Here is a 5,344-nt window from a genome sequence, read left to right on the forward strand (position 1 = left end):
AATTGTGAAAAAATTAATATTGATTATGGTAGATATTTGAATATAGATATTTTAACTGCGTGGTAATGGCTGACCTGGACAGAAAATAATAGATATATTAAGTCATAGTTATACCACTGTGTTTGTGACTTACTTCTCTGCCTCACACGAGCACACACAGACACTATGCTTGCACTTACTTTGAACTGTCTTTACCATAAGTGATGGCAAAGGTGGGCACTATTGATCATCCTCTTCACCCAATCAGCACAGTGCACTTTTTCTTCTTTGCTTGGAGACCAGGGTATGATCTCCCATCAGGGAGATATCATATTAATATTCTCACAGATATAATAACACTCAATCTGGATTCTGTATAAATCATATGCTATATTATTGCACTATGAAGAACAACCAGATCAGTTCATTGTTAACTATTATACCTTTTTGTTTGATCTTCTGATCCTATTTTCTGCAGTTCTCAAATCTGCATTGTAAGTCAGGTGAATATCAAGTAAGACAGTCATTGTCAATGCCATCTGTATGTTTTACTTTGAACAAAACAGTGCATACAGTAGACACATGACACATCAATAAAAGTACACATTTATTAGGCTCTAAAAAAATGTACACATCCAAACACACACATGGTAATGATAAATACTATTACAAAATTGAATTGAACACACACACACATAAGGAAGCCAACATAGGAAAACACACATTGAAAATGTAACTATTTACAAGGAAGACGTATCGCCCACACCAATCATTTCCCCTTTTCCACCTCCCATCTCTGTTTTTCCTTGAGGTAAAAAACAGACTCCTTAAAGTCTTTCCAGGTCATTTCCTTGTCCATGCCCTGGTCATTGTACAAGGAGAAGACCTTAGCTGGGCAGTAAATGTACTTCCCTGCAACACCAGGGAAGCCTGTGTGGACATGAGGACTGTTTGGGCCCTGCTTTAATGCCATGTGACAAAAACGGCACAAACGACCTGTGTGCTGCAGGGTGTCAGACCTCTTCCTCTTTTTCTGCCCTCTCTCCTCCACCCTCTTCTTTGTGTCCTCCAGTTCTTGCTGAAACTTTTTTTTGGTCCCCACAAAGTCTTTAAATGGCATTTTGGGGTTTGTGAGACCCTCAGGACCATAGGCTTTAAAAACCTTACTGGAGCAGTAAAAATAATGGACAGTGCCCTGCTGGGAGAAGAAATGGATGGAGGAGCCGTCATTTTCAAACATGGACTTTAGCTGACCACAGGAAAGACATGTCTTTGTTTGTTTCTTGCGTCCTTCTGGCTGTTGTTGTTGTTGTTGTTGTTGTTGTTGTTGTTGCTGCTGCCTCTCCATGATGCCCAGCACAATGTTCTCGATGGCGTCCTCAGTTAAAGGTGTGGCTGCAGCAGGTTCACATGGATTCACAACAGCTGGAGACAAGGTAACAACTGGCACACTAACAGTCTCACTCCCCTCTGTTAAAGCGTGCCATAGATGCTGTCTCTCCTGTAGCTTCTCTGGGCTGATGTTCAATTAGGGGTTGGTGAAAGTATTTCGGTGATGGAAGATCCGAGATGTTGTCTATCAACTCAGGCTGAGGAGGGAGGTGCCACAATGACACCATCTTCATGGGATTGCTCACAGGAGGAGAGCCCGGCCATAGACCCATGGATTCCAACTCCGTCTTCATCCATATCTTCTGCTGCTGTGAACAGGTCCACTGGCTCACATCATGGTCATAGCCGGGAAGTTGGGGAGGAGGACAGCTGGGGTGGCTTGAACTGCCTGGTAATGGATAGAATATAATAAACAATATTTTGAGTCATAGGTATACCACTGTGTTTGTGACACTTCTCTGCCTCACATGGGCAGACACAGAGACACAATATTAATACACTTACTTTGAGTTGCCTCTATACGTGATGGCAGAGGTGTACTGGGCACTGCTGACAGCTCATGAGAGGAGAGAGGCTCTGAGAATACAAATTATTATTTTAAGAATCAAAATCCCTATTAAAACAGGAAGAAATCTTACACATTTGAACCAATTTCATATTTACCAGTAAGAGAAGTACTAGTCCCTGAGCTGCATCCTTCAGCATGAGGTTCAGATTGTGCCGAATCTATAGAAAGGAAATGTAATAGATGACATGTTCATGAGGACAGCTACCGTATTGGCAACAACAAATAAATAATACAATTATAATTCTCTATTTACCGGAGAGGAATGCAGGCACTGTCTTCCCTGCAGACGCAGTAGCTGCTGCAGCTGTGGTCTGGCTGCCAGCTCCACTGAGACCTGTTACATCAGCATAGCATTGACCAGGGTCACCCATACATCTACGACAGCAATCAGTGAAATAATACTTGATAAAAATGCATACTTTGGGGGACTTCCTGCCTCACTGTAGACTGCGGAAACAAAGCCAGTAGCTGTTTTGGAATGGGTGGATGCTTCACAAGAGCTGGGTGCTTCACACTTGCAGATGGACCTGTTGAAATTATGAATAGACATTTACAACATTAGGTGGTGAATGAGGGTGGAAGAACTATGTGCATTTGGAGATATTCACCATGGGAAGAGAGACCAGACGCTACAGCGGAAATGACTTCAGAAGGCCTTGATTGAGTGGCAGTGGGTTTGCTCCTTACTGTAAAAGAAAACATACTGAGTCACTCTCCACCATATTACTAGATGTATGTAATAGTCACTTTCCTAACCTGATCATGTCCCCATCTCCTCATATGACTAGATGTATGTAATAGTCACTCTCCTAACCTGATTGTCATGTCCCCATCTCCTCATATGACTAGATGTATGTAATAGTCACTCTCCTAACCTGATTGTCATGTCCCCATCTCCTCAAATTGGGGGTTTTAGGGAAGAATATTTCTTACACAGCAGGGGAAGTCAAGTGACATTACAAAACAACATTTCACACAGTATATAGCATGCAGTGAACTAAATGTTAGTAGTCTTAATTAGTCTTAATCTAAAATGCATGCAAAAAGGGTTGCTGAATGCAACTCCTATAGAAAATTCATATGACTTACCTTAACCTCCGGATAATTCATGATGCATTGGACATAACAGTCCGTTTGCTTTTGTTAGTAGAACACAAGAACAAAATTGGACATCAGAACAAGGCCAGAACACGGCCAAAACAATAAACCAGTGTAAGAAGCCTTCAGTCATGGTGGAGGCGTTCTGTGTCTCAGAACTCTTCCACCACTCTGATGGAGATGAACCTCGGCCTGTAGACACAGCTGGGGCTCCTGTGACTGCAGCTCCTGGTCAATCTGAGGACATGAAAATAACATTCTCACTGTTGATCATGATCATTTGCAAAAACACAGTGACCAGGAAAAGTAACAAAATATTTTCAATTAACTCACCCTGGATACATTTGGATGGAGAAATACTTAACATTGCCCTGTCAAGCTCCTCGTCATCATCTGTAAAATAAAACAGACATCACTATGACTAGCACATTACATTAGGATAAATGTTTTTCTTATAAGGGTGTTTGACACTGACATACCTGTAGATTGAGACAGAGGTGTGGCAGTCAGAAGAGGGGCGGGGGGTTCAGGGATTTGGTCTGCTGGTCTAACAGGTATTTTTGCAACCTGTGCATTTTGGTTCCAGCTGCACACTTCTGGCGCATGATGAAGGTAGCAAATCCATCAGCCCTGCTGTCCCAAACTTCCTTCCAGGTGTCTTTCGCTCTGACACCAAAGCCAACCAGGTTGTCCTCTTCTGAAAGCCGTGGTGGAGCAGTGGACCGCTCAGCTTCATATTTGAGGAGAGACCTTATCTCCTCGAAACTGAGGGCATACTCCTCAAAGGAGACAAGACTGTCCTTGTGGTGTCCTTCTGCCACAAAGACACCAGTGTCTCTCCTTCTGGACAGTCCTGATCAGGTACACTGTGTACCCCACATCGTTCTCCAACAGCCATCTGAAGGATTTGCCCTTGTATTTACCAAACTGGAGGATATACTCCCCAAGCACTTCACTCCGGTTTGTGTAATCCCCTCCTCTGTTAAAAACCACAGTCCTGGCATTCACCCTGGCCACATCGTCTTTGACTGGCGCTGACCTGTCTTGTAATGAGCGGTCATTTTTATTTTTTCTTGCCTCTTCTGAAGGCTCCTGCCGCAAAAAGCCCAAGGGCCCCTTCCGGAAGCAAACAGTCCCCTTCCCCGGGAAGATTACACTATGCTTTTGGGACATGTTGATGACTTCTGTAAACGAGAACAACAAAACATACTGTTATATTTGTGGAATTTAAACTTAAGTGTCATAATCATCACTTTAGTACAAATTTGAATAAATTGAGTGTACAGTAAGGCATACTATAACTAGATTACATGTAACCATTACAGAAAAGGAGTAGGGCTACTACTTATATGCTCTAGGCTTAGCTCTAAGCCTTGTAGGCCTATGCCATCACCTTATGACTACACAGACACAACAAGACTGCTGTAACTAGCAAAGCCTACCCATTTACAGGAGCAAAGTAGCCTACCCATTTACAGGAGCAAAGTAGCATACCCATTTACAGGAGCAAAGTAGCCTACCCATTTACAGGAGCAAAGTAGCATACCCATTTACAGGAGCAAAGTAGCATACCCAATATCGAGTAGTTTCAAACTAGACAACCAGATTATCATTCCACATTATTGGTAACGATACACCAGCTGTGCGGGTCGAGTGAATCTGTGATCCACACTAGAATATGAAACATAACATGGTCGTGGCTGAGTGTCATGTCTTAACAAGATTGGATCATGTCAACATGATTAAAAGTACACTTTTCATGAGTCAACGATGTAATAACGGCGTTAACTTATGCTACTCTATGCAAGTCTATCTAACTGTATAACGTTAGCCCACGTAGCTGGCTACGTTTCCCATTGAAAAACACAGCAACACTACCACTAACGGAGCTGTAACTTACTAGCACTTGAAACTACACATTATCATGAATGAGTGTCATGTCTAAAACGAGATTTGATCATGTCAACATGATTAAAACTACTAATTACGAGACTCACCACTGTAACAACGACGTTAAACTCCTCTGTGCAAGCCAACTTGCGACTGTACCGTAGTAGCCATACTGTTGTTGTTGAAAGGGAAAATATTCGTCTTCTTCTTCTATGAGATTTCCGGCAGCGTAAAAGGAAAACCTGGAACAGCGCCACAAGCCTATAGACGCCAATGTTGTGGCCAAAAGTATATTACATCCGTAGTGATTTAGCAGTACCATTGAGAATGCATGGGAAACGGTTTATGGAGTTTTAGCAGAAGAATCCCTGGCCCCCGCGCGGGAGTCCCGGGTTCGATTCCCGGCCAATGCAGAGA

The 5,344-nt window shown here is 42.8% G+C and overlaps 1 long non-coding RNA gene across 2 annotated transcripts; it reads right to left on the reverse strand.

Moving 5' to 3' along the window:
- Positions 1-597: 597 nt before the first annotated feature.
- Positions 598-5,127, reverse strand: LOC311317099. Of its 2 annotated transcripts, XR_014630739.1 has the most exons (10): positions 5,035-5,127; positions 3,517-4,221; positions 3,371-3,430; positions 2,815-3,274; positions 2,548-2,695; positions 2,359-2,466; positions 2,193-2,273; positions 2,035-2,097; positions 1,876-1,947; positions 598-1,759 (listed from the first exon to the last, which is right to left on the reverse strand). It is a non-coding gene; the product is annotated as an uncharacterized lncRNA (long non-coding RNA). The 2 variants fall into 2 exon arrangements; XR_014630740.1 differs by having other exon boundaries at positions 2,548-3,274.
- Positions 5,128-5,344: the final 217 nt, after the last annotated feature.

The sequence above is a fragment of the Borostomias antarcticus genome (assembly GCF_949987555.1).
Source record: "Borostomias antarcticus genome assembly, chromosome: 13".
NCBI lineage: Eukaryota > Metazoa > Chordata > Actinopteri > Stomiiformes > Stomiidae > Borostomias > Borostomias antarcticus.